At 45.2% G+C, this 15455-nt stretch overlaps 1 long non-coding RNA gene across 1 annotated transcript; it reads right to left on the bottom strand.

Moving 5' to 3' along the window:
* Nucleotides 1-14554: 14554 nt before the first annotated feature.
* Nucleotides 14555-15051, bottom strand: LOC147961276 (uncharacterized). Its single transcript, XR_015612397.1, has 2 exons — nt 14973-15051; nt 14555-14844 (listed from the first exon to the last, which is right to left on the bottom strand). It is a non-coding gene; the product is annotated as an uncharacterized LOC147961276 (long non-coding RNA).
* Between the last annotated feature and the right edge of the window lie 404 nt (nt 15052-15455).

Below are 15455 nucleotides of genomic sequence, written 5' to 3'. Positions count from 1 at the left end.
CACTCAAATGGATAGCTCCAAGTGATCTACATCAACATTGAGCATCCACATCTTCAACATCTACATGAAGTCATCATCGACAAAACCCGAGGTTAGTTCATCCCTCTAAGGGGGGATATCACATCTAGGGGGAGCTTTACTCTAAGACTTGAGCTAAAGCAACTCTAAAGATGTGAACACAACAATGCTTTATGTAAAAGTGGTAACCCCACTTGAGCTTAAACGATGAGTATGACCTATGATCAAGTGTTCTCACTTGACTCCTAAGTCAATATACTCATATATAGATGACATTGTCATCGCAAATTGCTTGATAGATGCTAGAATTGGTTGTGCATGCCTTGTCACATATTTCATTTGCCATCTTATTGTGTGAGCATGCTGGTTGCATATTTTACTCATTCGAGGACATCCACTTGTTGTTTTGATTGTTTGGTTTTATTTCCTTTTGCCAAGTGGATGGACAAGAATGCCTAAGAACCTCCTCTAGCTATCTATGCTTTTCTCGTCTCAAACTCTATTCATGCTACATCACAAAATTTGATCAAGTCAGATTCGAACCACTCTGTGTGAGGAGCGCTCGGAGTCCCCGATTCGTCATAGACTTAAACTTCCAAAACCTCTTTATGATTCTCGGTCTGACCGATACCCCACTTTCAGTCCTACCGAGATCATTAAGTTGATCTAGGTTTTCGATCTCGGTGCAACTGATTTGAACCATTCGGTCACACCGAGTTGCAACAACTGTATACAGTTTTGCATCTCGGTGCCACCGAGTTGTTCCACTCGGTCACACTGACAGGGTCGGGCTATATATAGTCACGGGCAAAAATTTGGAAATTTCTTCGAACCCCTTCGCCCGCGCGATAGCCTGCTCTGCCAACTTGGTCTCCGGATCGTCTCCTCGCCGCCAGCCGCCTCCAGTTGCTGGTCTCCGTCGCCGTCAACGGAAATTCAACCCCGCCGTTGCCGCCGTAGCGAGTCTCCGCCGAACTAGGGTATGGACTCGATCTTTGTGCTATTCCCCAATCCGATTCTTAGCACATTGTGATCATCATGATTCTTGCCACGTTTGTTAAACTTCTATCCAGTCAATGAACTCATAGATTAGGTTTAATTCGAAAATTTTAGGGTTAGGTTTCCGCCGAAACCATCTCGGACCCACCGAGTTGAAAAACTCGGTCCCACCGATTTGGCTTATGCCATTGCACAAGTGAGACTCGGTCTAACCGAGAATTACTTATCGGTGTGAACAATTTTGGAACTCTGTGAACCCTAGCAGTCTCGGTGCCACCGAACTGTGACTCGGTCTGACCGAGTTCACTAGTTTAGGTGCCAAAACTGCTTCGGTATCACCGAGTTTAGAAATCGGTAGATCCGAGATGCTTTCAGTGGGAAACTAAAACTAAGTTTTTGAATTATTCTTTTGCAAAAATCTCTGCATTTTGTGATGCTCATCCACTCTACCTCATCTATAAACTATTCACAGGGTCAGCAGTCAGCTTGTTCATCATGTCAGACCAAAGTGATAGCTAGAACATGTCAGAACAGCCAGTGCAGATGAGTGAGGGAACTAGTCCCTCAAGTTCTTCAGATGAAGGCAGCAGGAGCACCCCTAGCAATCTGCCAAAAGCTGCCAGAAGAAAAAGGAAGAAGAGAACCTCAGAATCAGAGGATGAGGACTATGTGGCAGAAGAGGAAGCAACTTCAAAGAGAGTAGTGCTCGAGAAGGAACATGGCTCAGCTCAAGGCACAAAGCCAGGATTGAAAATCAAAAGGCCAGCAGGTAGGCAGCCTATGCCAAAGGCCAGAGCCTCAACTCAAATTCCTGAAAAGCCTGCAACCATAGAGCCAGTTGCTGCTGAAGGAAAGAAAAGGAAGGAAAGGGTCAAGAAGGTCGTAGCCAGAGTGCTTGGAAAGGCTTCCATCATGGAAGAAGAGGAAAAAGAAGAGGTTGCTACACCAGCACCTAAGGCACCTAAGCTTATGGGTGATGCTATAAGATCAGGGGCTACTGCATCCAAGCCCAAAGAAGCACCCAAAGCTGCCTCCAAGCCCAAGACAACACCAAAGAGAAATACGAGGAGCATACCTACAACTGAGAAGAACAAGGCCCCAGTGCCTGAAGCTGCTGAAGAAGATGATGAAGAGCATGTTCTGAGAAAGCTCAAGCCCAAGATCCCAGACCACAATGATGCTCATCCTGTGGCTGAGGACATGAAGCTCAGAAGAGACTCAGGGCTGAGGAAGTGGAGAGAAGCAGATCCGTATGCTTCAAGGAGAAGAACTGTTGTTGATTACAGGTTTCACACTAAGGAACAACAGGACTTCTATGAGACAGTTTTGTTGGACAAGAAGCCCATAGTTTGTGACATGAGATGGGTTGATTGGGAGTACATCAAGGACAATGAAGAGCACTATCATGGAGTGCAGGACAGCTTCAATGCTTGTGGAGTAGCAGACTTTGTTGGGCAGAAGCTCACAAAGTGGAACGAGGAACTTATTATGCAATTCTACTCCACAGCACATTTTTATTCAGATGGCAGAATTGTATGGATGTCTGAGGGTACGAGGTAGCAATCTACAGTTGCTGAGTGGGCACAGCTCATCAATGCCCCTGAAGAGCATGAGGATGACTTGGATATCTATGCCAAGAAGAAGATGGATCATAACTCAATGTCAAACATGTACAAGGAGATCCCAAATGAAGCACTTGATACTTTCAAGTTCGGCTCAGTGCATTATCTTCTGTCAGGTCTGCCTACAATCAATTGGATTTTAAGGCACACCTTGTTGCCCAAGTCAGGTGATCACAAGATGATCAGAGGCTATGCAATCAACTTGCTTCATATCTTTGATGTGCCACAAAAATTCAAAGTCATGAGCCTCATCGTAGAAACAATCAAGAGGACTGTAGCAGACCAGAAGAGGAGTTGTGGATATGCCCCTCAGATCCAGGAGCTGATCAACTCCAAGATGGGCACAGACATATACCTTTTGGATAAGGAACATCTGCCCATTCATCCAGATTTTGAAGATAATCAGGTTGTCATGACTGAGAATGAGCCATCATCTGCCCAAGCACAAGCCAAGAAGGAGAAGGCGAGGAAGGAGAAAGCTACCAAGATGCCTACTCAAGAGGAGGCATCTGAATATTTCCTGAAAACCAAACAAGAGCAGCTTGGTTACTTGATTGCATCCACCCTGCGGATTGAGCAAGGAATAGCCACCCTAACTCAAAACCAGGCAAGCTTAGAGAGGATCATGGAACAAAAGTTCTATGACTTGGATGTCAAAGTGACAGAGATTCAGACTGCAGTGGAGCAGCTCCAGGATGACATGCAGGAGAGGAGAGGCAAGACTACAACTGATGCCTTTACCAGAGTGCCACGAGGTCCGAGGTCGTCTGCAGTGCCAGCTGCTGACCCCAGAGCCACCACGTCTGCACCAGCTACAACCTCAGTTCCACCAGCTCCAGCGTCCACTTCAGCCTCGACTCCAACCACGTCTACAGAAGGCTTCGTCCTTGGAGTGCTCCGGACTCCACCACCACCTGAAGATCAAGCCTGAGTGTCGACTTAGCACTATGCATTTTCTAGGAACTTTTTGGTAACTTGTTGCCAAAGGGGGAGAAAATGTATAGATCATAGGCTTCGAGAGAGAGTGTTGCTTTTAGTGTTGCTTTTATTCTCTCTTGTTTTATTTGGTGGTTTTTCGAACTTTGTTTGCTTTTGTGTGAGATACTATGTCATTGCTCGTGAGACATTGATGATCATGTGTTTGATCATAAGCTACACTTATGTTTGCTTAATATTATCATCTTATCTATCTTATGTGATTATTCACTATTCTTGGTGATGAGTGCATGTATTTCATTCTTATCATTTTAAGCGCTCCACCAAGATGTATGTGACATGGAAGAGTAACCCATGACTCTAACTCTTTGTGCATTTGCAGTCCAAAGCAAATTTTAAATATGCAAAAATTTAGGGGGAGCTCTTACTTGTCACATACTTCTCAAAGCGACAATATATTTCATGCTTATTATCATTTGCCGAAGCTTTGATCTATATGTTGTCATCAATTACCAAAAAGGGGGAGATTGAAAGTGCAACTATCCCTAGGTGGTTTTGGTAATTCATAACAACATATAGCTCATTGAGCTAATGCTATTCCAAGATGACTATTTCAGGAAAGCTCAATGATTGGCATGGCATGGATGTGAAAGTGGAACCCTCAAAATGCTAAGGACAAAGGATTGGCTCAAGCTCAAAAGCTCAAGACTCTTCATTTTATATTTTAGTGATCCAAGATCACATTGAGTCTTTAGGAAAAGCCAATACTATCAAGGAGGGATGAGGTGTTGCTTAATGAGCCTCTTGCTTCATGTGCTTAGTGATATGCTCCAAAACCCTCAACTACTTTCCCATATCCACATATGACCTAAACCCTAAGCCAAACTCGGTCCTACCGATTCTTTCTATCCGGCGCCACCGAGTTTCACTTGTCATAAGCCACTGCCAAACCCTAGCAATTCGGTTCTACCGATAGGGATCTCAGTCTCACCGAGATGGGATTGCAAACTCTCTGTTTCCCTTTCGTAACTTTTCGGTCTCACCGAAAGAGCGAATCGGTCCCACTGAGATTGCAATGTAAACTCTGTGTTTCCCTTTTGTAACTTTTCGGTCTCACCGAAAGAGCAAATCGGTCCCACCGAGTTTGCCTGACCAACTCTCTGGTTAGCTAATTACCAAAATCGGTCTCACCGAGTTTGTGTAATCGGTCTCACCGAGATTACATTATGCCCAAACCCTAACCATATCGGTCCTACCGAGTTGCATGTCAGTCCCACCGAAAATCTCTAGCGGTCACTAGGTTTACCTGTTCGGTCCGACCGAGTTTGTTGATTCGGTCCCACCGAGATTGGAAAACTGTGTGTAACAGTTGGATTTTGTGTGGAGGCTATATATACCCCTCCACCTCCTCTTCATTCGTGGAGAGAGCCATCAGAACACATACACAATTCCAACTCATATGTTCTGAGAGAGAACCACCTACTCATGTGTTGAGACCAAGATATTCCATTCCTACCATATGAATCTTGATCTCTAGCTTTCCCCAAGTTGCTTTCCACTCAAACCTTCTTTCCACCAGATCCAAATCCTATGAGAGAGAGTTGAGTGTTGGGGAGACTATCATTTGAAGCACAAGAGCAAGGAGTTCATTACCTACACACCATTTGTTACTTCTTGGAGAGTGGTGTCTCCTAGATTGGCTAGGTGTCACTTGGGAGCCTCCGACAAGATTGTGGAGTTGAACCAAGGAGTTTGTAAGGGCAAGGAGATAGCCTACTTCGTGAAGATCTACCGCTAGTGAGGCAAGTCCTTCGTGGGCGATGGCCATGGTGGGATAGACAAGGTTGCTTCTTCGTGGACCCTTCGTGGGTGGTTGCTTCTTCGTTACCCTTTGTGGGTGGAGCCCTCCGTGGACTCGCGCAACCGTTACCCTTCGTGGGTTGAAGTCTCCATCAACGTGGATGTAGGATAGCACCACCTATCCGAACCACGGGAAAAACATCCGTGTCTCCAATTACGTTTGAATTTTCCAAACCCTTCCCTTTACATTCTTGCAAGTTGCATGCTTTACTTTCCGCTGCCAATATACTCTTTGCATGCTTGCTTGAATTGTGTGATGATTGCTTGACTTGTCCTACAATAGCTAAAATCTGCCAAGAACTAAAATTGGGAAAAGGTTAAGTTTTTATTTGGTCAAGTAGTCTAATCACCCCCCCCCTCTAGACATAATTTCGATCCTACACATGGGCGACGCCTTGCATCACCTGCCGAACTCGTTCGTGCAGCTGTGAGAGCTCGGTAAGAAGGTCACCCGTTGAACCGGGCATTTCCTCAGCAGGACGACCTATTAGCATACCTACAGACATAACTCTGTCAGCCAGCTTCCTTGCCGAACTCTTTTTCAAAGTTCGTTCAAGCACTTACTAAATATGCCGCATCAAAGCCGCCGATTCGCCTTAACAGAGTACAACAGTTGGGCACGAACATCTTTTAGTTCCACGCTCTCACCGGCCTTCAGCTGGCATAGGAGATGTTGCTTATCCGGATTTACTCCAGCATCATCTGCAATTTTATCGTCAGATATGCATATACGCCGCATCCTATATGACACTTATCATTCAAAGGATATATTACCAGAGGGGGTCTCTTTGGGCTCCCCCGCCGCGGCCAGTGCGGCCTGAAGTTGGGCTCTGCACTCTTCCAGGTCCTGGGACAGTTGAGTATTCTTTTCGGTAAGAACCTGCATAACAAATGATCCTTAAATCAGTTATTCTAACTGTTTCAAGTCTCAGGGGCTACTGATATATATAATCACCAAATTTTCTCACCCGTATGTCTTTTACATACTGCTCCGTGGCTCTGGCTAGACCATTTTGAGCGGCACGGAGGTACGCATCTCTTGAGTTGAAGGCATCCAATGCCTCTTAGGAGAAACAAGCGTCAGGAAGAACAGTCCGGCGACGCCTGTGGTTCATGGCACTTTCCACCTCGGAATTGGTGGCGGACAGTTTATCCGCATCCTCTGTCGGAGGAGCGCCCGGCGCACGCCTCGTATTCGTTCCCGCCTCCGAATCCGGCCTTGGAGCCTGGCTGGTGAAGGCGCGATTAGTAGCCTCTCCGGGTATAGTCCGGCGAGCGCTCTTTTTCCTGAAAAGAAGGCATGGGCGTTAATATGCCTCTGAGAATAATGTCTTGTAATAAAGACGGCGCGCCGTACCGCTGCGCCGGTGTCTCAATCCGGACTGCGGGTCTTTTCAGCCTGCCTGGCCTCGTGGCCCCTTGTTGGATAGTCGCCGCAGGCTCGGCCTTCCGCCTCGAGGACCTCCCCTGCAAAACACAGCTGTTATACGGCAATCAAAAACACGCAAGGACGGATCCCTTTTCTAAGTACTGGGACTTCGGTCTCAGTCACCTGTGAGGCTGGAAGTAGCCCAGGGTAATCGGCCGTAATGGCCACCAAAGCGTTGTCATTACTCAATTGGTAAAATACCCCGTCGATCAGCTCCACAGATATGTCCGAATCCTCCTGGGAGGCCGGGTCAAGAGACCGTCCAGGGTCCTCGGGTTGTGGAGGGGGGTTGTTTATCTCCCTTACAGTCTGGCGCAGCTCCTGCGTTGAAATCGCTAGAATGAATACTTAACTACGGGAATACGAAACGGATGGGCGAGAAAAAGTCTCCGCTTACCCAGCTCGGAGGATTGTACATAGAAAATCCGCCCTGCGGGTTGACACGAAGGAATTCCTCCTCTTCTCCCTTGTACAAAGTGGATAAGATCTTTATTAGATCAGCAACCGATCCCGGCCCTTTACGGCCGTGGCGGGTGGCTTCATCCTCCCCGTTGAAATCCCACATGGGGTGGCCTCTATATTGAAGCGGCTGCACCCCCCGCATAATACATATGGCCACGACCTTGATCATGGTCAATCCGGATCGAGCTAAAAAACTTATCCGGCTCATCAGGTAAAGAACGTCCCTGTCATCTTCCTCCAGGGAGCTCCATGGACGCCAACTCCGGCGCTTCATCAAAGGGGCGTTGTCGAACTCAGGAAGGCCGATTCTAATAGGATCCGAGAGGGGGACGTCTTCTATATAAAACCATTCTGAAGGCCAGTCTTCGGACGTCTTCTTTGGGGTTCCAGACAGGTATCCGGTCCCGGCAATACGCCACACTTCAGCTCCGCCCACTTGATATATTGACCCCTTCTGAGAACGGGGCAAAAGGCAGAACAACTTCTTCCACAGAGTGAAATGAGCCTCACAGCCCAAAAACAACTCGCAAAGGGCTACGAATCCTGCGATATGCAGCATGGAGGCAGGCGTAAGGTTGTGCAACTGGAGGCCGTAGAACTCCAGGAGCCCCCGGAGAAACGGATGAATTGGAAATTCGAGCCCTCTTACCAAATAAGGGACAAGGCATACCCGCTCTCCCTTGGAGGAATTGGGAAGGCTCTCCGCTTGCTCTCCGCCGTTATAGGTGGCGAGCCCGGCTCGAACCGGGACCATGTACGCTGCGGGAAGAAATCCCTTGGTCTGAAGCATCACTAATTTGCTGTGCGGGACAGAACATCTCTCCCAATATCCAGGCTTGGGGCTAGGGGAGCGAGAGGAGGAGCTGCGTCGACCGACCATGATGGAATGGATCTCTGTCGAATGCGCTCCGATGAAGGCTCGCCAAGGGAGGATGGTGTGATTTGGATCTGAATCCTTGTCTTTTTAATAGGCAGCTCATTCACACAGCTAGGGGGGTAAATGAAAAAACACCCTGGCTCTTCACATTCGCTCGACACGTGGAAGGTGGCCATTATTGGGCGTGGAAGCCAAGGAGTGCAACATTCACAAGAGGCCGGACACTATTTCGACAGGTACACGGAATTTGGAGAGGAACCCGCCTTGCAATGCTGAAAACAATACTGCGTGCCGGACTCATCGTCATTGAAGCCTGGTTCGGGGGCTACTGAGGGAGTCCTGGATTAGGGGGTCTCCGGACAGCCGGACTATATCCTTTTGCCGGACTATTGGACTATGAAGATACTAAATTGAAGACTTTGTCTCGTGTCCGGATGGGACTCTACTTGGCGTGGAATGCAAGCTAGGCAATACGGATATGGATATCTCCTCCTTTGTAACCGACCTTGTGTAACCCTAACCCTCTCCGGTGTCTATATAAACCGAAGGGTTTTAGTCCGTAGGACAACAACCACAACATACAATCATACCATAGGCTAGCTTCTAGGGTTTAGCCTCTCCGATCTCGTGGTAGATCTACTCTTGTACTACCATATCATCAATATTAATCAAGCAGGACGTAGGGTTTTACCTCCATCAAGAGGGCCCGAACCTGGGTAAAACATTGTGTCCCCTGCCTCCTGTTACCATCCGGCCTAGACGCACAGTTCGGGACCCCCTACCCGAGATCCGCCGATTTTGACACCGACACCCGGCACCTGGACTGACCACAGAGACGTCCATGCCTTTGATTCCGTCTCAAAATCCGAGGACCCTGCATTCCCCTCCAGCCAGTTTTCCCTTCGTCGTTTCGTATCAACTAACACGCGATAGGCTGACCGAACCGAGAAGGTGTCGTTCCTTTCATAATTCCATGCCCATTGGTCCTCCATTGGCCGCGTACATAGCGGTATGCTAAGAATAGCAGTCGTATCTGCTGCTATAAAGACTTGATCAAGGACCACTCTATTCCATGTCGCATTTGTGTGATCTATTAGGTCGCTCACCATGGTAGGAGGATCAGCCGAGAGACAAGCAAACGGCCGCATTGAAGCATTCCTTGGGATCCAATTCTCTGTCCAAATCCTTGTAGTTGACCCATTACCGATTCGCCTGATTAAACCTTGACACATACCCTCACGCCCCTCTAGGATAGCCTGCCAGACTTGAGATGGCCGGTTACCCAATTCAGCTGTTAGAATGGTTCCTTGGGGAAAATAGACCGCCTTCAACATCCGAGCACACAAAGAATCCGGCTGCTGTAGCATCCTCCATGATTGCCGTGCCAAAAGTGCTAGATTGAAGAGATCAAAAAAACTAAGGCCTCCCATGTGTTTTGGCCGAGTCATAGTCTTCCATGACACCCAAGCTGGCTTCCTTTTTCCTTCCTTACCCCCCACCAAAATTGCCGAATGAGCTTGTTAAGATGTTCGCATAGACCCCTTGGTAATTTAAAACAGGACATAGAGAAAACTGGTACAGCTTGTGCCACTGATTTTACTAAAACTTCTTTCCCAGTTGAGGACAGAGACTTCTCTATCCATCCTTTCACCTTGCTCCATGGCCTATCTTTTAGATATTTGAAAGCACCAAATTTAGAAGTATTGGTGGTATGTATTCCATCGCTTCAATTGTTTCAGCCTGGGCTATGAACCGTGACAAACAAGGCCCAATTGTTTTTGGCCGGGTAAAGCAGGAAACGAACAGGTTTAGCCCATTATATGTCTGTTGACCGATGTTGTCGCCACGCCAGCGAGCCCGGGCAAGTGCCCATGGGTCGCTTGGCGGTGCCTCCGCCACTGGGGTTGACCCATTAACAATTTTTGAAATCTCAAAGTGGCCCATGAGAAAATGGTAAGGGGTGGGGTGCTGCTAAAGTTTAATCTTATACCATGGCATTCCTTATTTGGCGCTGCAGGCACCGGTTTGCCGGTTACAGTTGTTTCTACAAACCGGCGCCTGCATGCGCACAACACCTCCCGCAAGATGGGCCAGCCCGTTTTCATTTTTCTTTCTGTTTTCTATGCCGTGCAAAAAAGGCGTTGAACGCTGGGATTCGATCGTGCGACGTCTAGTCTCCTCTGAGAGAGGATAACCACCCGGCTACAATACTTTGACGTGATCATATTAAAGTTTCTCCCATTTTCTTCTTTCACATATTCTTTCCTTTCATTTCTTTTTTCTTTTTTATATTCCCCTTTTTTCTTTTTGTATTTCGGAAATGTTTCCTTCAAACAGATGAACTTATTTCTTTTTCAAAATGCATTAACTTTTTTTCAATTCGAAGAATTTTTTTCCGAATTGGATGAACTTTTATTTGAATATGATGAAATTTTTCTCCAAATTTGATGACATTTTTTTCAAATTCAATGAACTTTTCTCAAGTACGGTGAACTTTTTTCAATTTTGATGAAATTTTATCAAATTCGATGAAATTTTTTCAATTTCGATGGACTTTTTATCAAATCCGATGATTTTTTTTTCAAATCCCATGAATTTTTTTCAGATCCAATGAATTTATTTTTCAATTTTGTGAACTATTTTCAAATCCAATTAACTTTTTTTCAAACATGTGAATTTGTCAAATTTCATCAAAAATTTAAAAAGTTCATCGATTTGAAAAGAGTTCATGAATTTTAAAAAAATCATCATATAAGGCAGAATAAAAAAGAAAACAGAAAAAGAAAAATGGAAAAATGGAAAAACGAAAAAGGAAAGAAGAAACTAGAAAAAGAAGAAAATGTTGTAACCTAACAGATGTGGCTTAGTGGCCTCGTGATTGCTGGTTCGAGTCTCCTGCTTGCGCCCATTTTTTTTTTATATTTTCCTGTTGGGCGCTTGCCTGTTTTGGGCCGGCCCAATAGCGCGGCAGCGTGGGCGCCGGAACTCCTAGTTGGCGCTGAAGGCGTTGACTAGGAGCTTCCCATATCATTAGTTGAGGAAGTGTTGGACCTTTTATATAGTGGGTTCTCGTGTTGAGAAGAAAAAAAGGAGACCACGCGCGTGCTCGCTCCCTCGCCTCGCCGAGCTCGGGGCGACGCGTACGTCCAACATGGGCATGAATGGTCCGCCAAAAATCGGTTCCTTGCCTTAGAGGGACGCGTCTTTCTTTTGTTGTTTTATTTTTTGGTGTCTTGACAGAAAAATTTATTTGTTTCCTTATCCGATAAGTTTGACTTGAAAATCAAGTCGGTTTTAGAACGTGGTCGCGACACAATTCCTATATATATATTGCTTACCGGACTCGGCCAAAGATACACCGAAAACACCTATGGGTTTTCCTCGTCTATCAACTTGCGCCGTCACTGTAGTCTACTCTATCCCGAACACCGGTGCATCATCGTACGGGAGAGCAGGTCTCTGCAACCGTTCGTCCTTGAGATCCTGCACCAGGAGAGGACGAATTACGTTTTGGGACACGCTCTGCATGATTCCTCAAGTTCGTCATCATGGGTCACCTTCCATCCAAGTCGGGCAGTGCTACTCATCTTTGCCTCCATCTCCGTCAACAATAGATCGTTGCCAACATCGTCATCAACATTGTCGCTCCAGCAGCAGCTAACGAACAGTACGCCCATCGTCATCTGATCATCTCTATCTATGTAGCTGTTGTCCCGTTTGTGATGCTATTGTGCATGTTCTCTTTTTCATCTAGTTTGCTAGATTGTTGCATGTTATTCTCTATTTTAGTCATGAATTATTACTAGAATTAATCACGAACTTGCCTTATATTTCAACAATCCAAAAACCAAATTGTAGGCAATTTCGTGAGTTAACTATGGCTAAATTTGCTGATGCATTGATGCCGGATAAGTTTACCAGTGTGCACTTTAAGAGGTGAGGTTCACACTCTTGCTTACTGCTCTGAAAGTTTTCCACATTAGTGTTGTTGCTCCGGAGGGAATGTCCGAGGAAGATCAGAGAAAGTTTAAAGGTAGCCAATACTATGTTTGTGGGATGCATTCTGTGTGTTCTTACTAACCGTCTGTGTGATGTGTACATGCAGATACAAGATGGAAAGACATGCACTGAATGCTAAATTCGATGCAACAGATGCAGGTAGTGAACTGTACATCATGAAGAATTTCCATGACTATAAGATGGTGAATAACCGTTCTGTGGTTAAACAAGCTCATGAGATATAGTGCATTGTGAAGGAACTAGAACTCCTTAAGTGTGATTTACCTGATAAATTCCTGGCTTGGTGTATGACTGCAAAGTTACCTTACCTCCATGAAGAAACTTTGCCACTACTCTGAAACATAAGAGATAGGAAATATCAGTTGAAAGTCTGGTTACATCTCTTAATGTAGAAGAAAAAGCTCCGGCTAAAGACACTACTAAGAAAGAAGGTGAGGTTCAGTCTACCACCAATATTGTACAAACGTACCCACAGAACAAGAGCAAAGTGAAGAACAAACATGTTTTCAACAAGCATGTTTGCGATAAGCCTATCAAGACTACTACCTTTAAGAAGTTTAACAAGGTTGAGCTAGAGTGCTACGTATATGGGAAGTCCGGACACTTTTTCAAGGAATACCAAACCGTAGAGGGAAAACGAGCTCCAAAACTGTCAACATGGTGACAGCTAGCAATACTGATGGGTATGATAATTTACCTATTGTTTTTAAAGTATTTCAATCACATTCTTGGTGGATTGATTTGGATACTAACATTCACGTGTGAGCCGACGTCTCTGTTTCGCAAAAAAGAAACGTCCCCCAGGTAAGGGTATTTCCTAATGTGTAACGGCAATAAAAATGCGGGCGTACCAGTATACAATAGTATACCAAAGAAAATCACACATGGAAAAATATATTTATTAATTCTCACGAGAGTTACAAAGTGCGGTTTCCACATAATTACATATATTGTGCCATGGATAAGTAATCTGACTAATATCCAGCGACCATGGAGATTCTGGTTCCCGGAGCCTCGTAAGGCAATCCGGTTATTTACATATGCTGGTAAATCCCGCAGAACAACTCGGATTAACCTGGTTGTCATCTTGAACCTAAAATATTCTCATAATGTGTTGAGAAATAAAAGTGGTAGATATGAATGGCCCAAAGCCTCGTCGGCCTTTGGTATGAAACATCCGGCCATGCTGGCACCGGGTCCAGCCTCGTCGGTGAGGACAAAGGGTTCCGGGCTCGTCGGTCACGGAAAGAGGTAATGTCTCCTAGCCTCGTCAGTCAAGGAGATAATGTGTCCGACCTTGTCGGTCAGGACTATGAATATTCCGGCATCCTCGCTCACGGAAAAGACATGTTGCATGAGACTTGGTATGAAGTATCCGACCTTGTCGGTATCGAATGATCAAATAAAGTGCACGGGATCTGTTAATTATTTGCACATGGTGTGAACCAATTTATCTTAAAACATGGAGTCACGCTCCTGATGCATCACTCGATCGCCGCATGGTTTTAAGTGTGCTATCTTTTTTTTTTTTGCAGGGGAGAGTATTCTATCAAAATATAGGACTTTGGCACAGTTCGGCTCGCTCACAAACATAACATGGAGCTAATGAAAATCCTCGCCGCACCACTCAAACACCACATGGTCTTATTGTGTTGGGGTCCATGCAGAGGACTTCTCCATATGAAAACACGCACGATCACTTGAAGCTGGACGGCCACAAGTGTACATGGCCGCACATATTTAAGGTACGGGCCTATGGGGTACGGCTTTGTCTAACACATTTTGTTTCGGCATCTTTTCACAGTTTGAATAATCTAAAATATATGTCATGCCTATGGATGCATGCGCATACCATAAAAACAGGGGATTTAATATCCTCATGGATAACTCCATCGAGCCATCGCAAACTGCATCGCCATGGGAGGGGACAAAGGCCGTGGCGGCTAAGGTTGAAAAAGGAGAGGACAACAAGCATCATTATTGATAGATACATGCAATTTGTTTATTTTTCAAAAAATTCATCGATACAAACTACCATCTTTTTTTGAGATGGAACACATCCGATTTCATAAATCACACAGGCTCTTAGCAACAAAGCTGGTCATTCAAACGTTTATATCGTCAGACAGGATTTCCGCCCAAACTTGGCGGCCGACCTGGGGCCGTGAACCATACGCCGCAAGGCGCAATGTTTTATTCCCTCCGTTCGGAAATACTTGTTGGAGGAATGCATGTATCTAGACATATCTTAATTCTAGAGACATTCATTTTTATCGATTTCTTCCACAAGTATTTTCGGACGGAGGGAGTACTTTATTATACGCCCGTGGATGAAAGAAAACGAAATGCTTGATGAAAAATTTAAGCGGGCAAAGTCGCGGATCTCCCTGAATATAGCTCCTTCCGGTGCAAGATCTCCGTCTTTGCTCTGGATTGCTTTGAGCAATTTTATGTTTGTGGCGTACAACCCACGCACACACAAAATGATCTATCACCCTGAATATGGCAGTGCCCGCCGCCGGTGAATAGGCCGGAATAGCACCACTCACGACATATATTGGGGTTACGACATGGTAATTTAGTATCGACCTCCTTCCTTTTGCACTCCCCTTGAACAGTATCTAGATAAATAAATCGGATAAAATAAAGATATTATTCCATATTGTCAAAAGGGCGAAGCAAAATATGGAAGAGATCATTATCCTGAAGCGTCGTATATTGAAGTTAGCAACATATCTGTTTTTCTTACCACAAGACATGAGGAGCGTCAACATAAAGATAGCAGAGATAGCAAGGACGATGGTGCTCTTGCGGCAGGCCATGCTGAGTACTTTTCATGGCTGTGCGTTTACTTGTACATGTATTTATATAGCACTAGAAAGATTGTGTGATGGAGATATCCTAAGTGACGTATGATGGCGAATATTTTTCTGATATACTAATTATTTGCTTCATTTCTTTCGCTCACAATTTACGATGGAGATTGGGTATGGATTTATGTCAATACTATAGATTTCACACCAATTTTCTTCCTCATATACTAATTATTTGCTCTGGGCATTTTTTTTGCGGAAAACTCTGGGCATTAGTTGCTGAGATTTAAAACAAATTTTGACGATGTGTACCTGAGCAAATAACTTTATAATTATTCCAACGAGATTTAGCTCATAATGTTCATTTGCATCCAAGATTGACATTAGTTGTGGACGATTTGAAGAAGATTTTTTTTGAC

Source organism: Triticum urartu, chromosome 7A, assembly GCF_056163025.1.
Source record: "Triticum urartu cultivar PI428250 chromosome 7A, HENAU_Tu73, whole genome shotgun sequence".
Classification (NCBI taxonomy): Eukaryota; Viridiplantae; Streptophyta; class Magnoliopsida; order Poales; family Poaceae; genus Triticum; species Triticum urartu.
The sequence above is the reverse complement of the archived record's forward strand: the minus strand, read 5'-3'. Positions and strand labels throughout refer to the sequence as shown.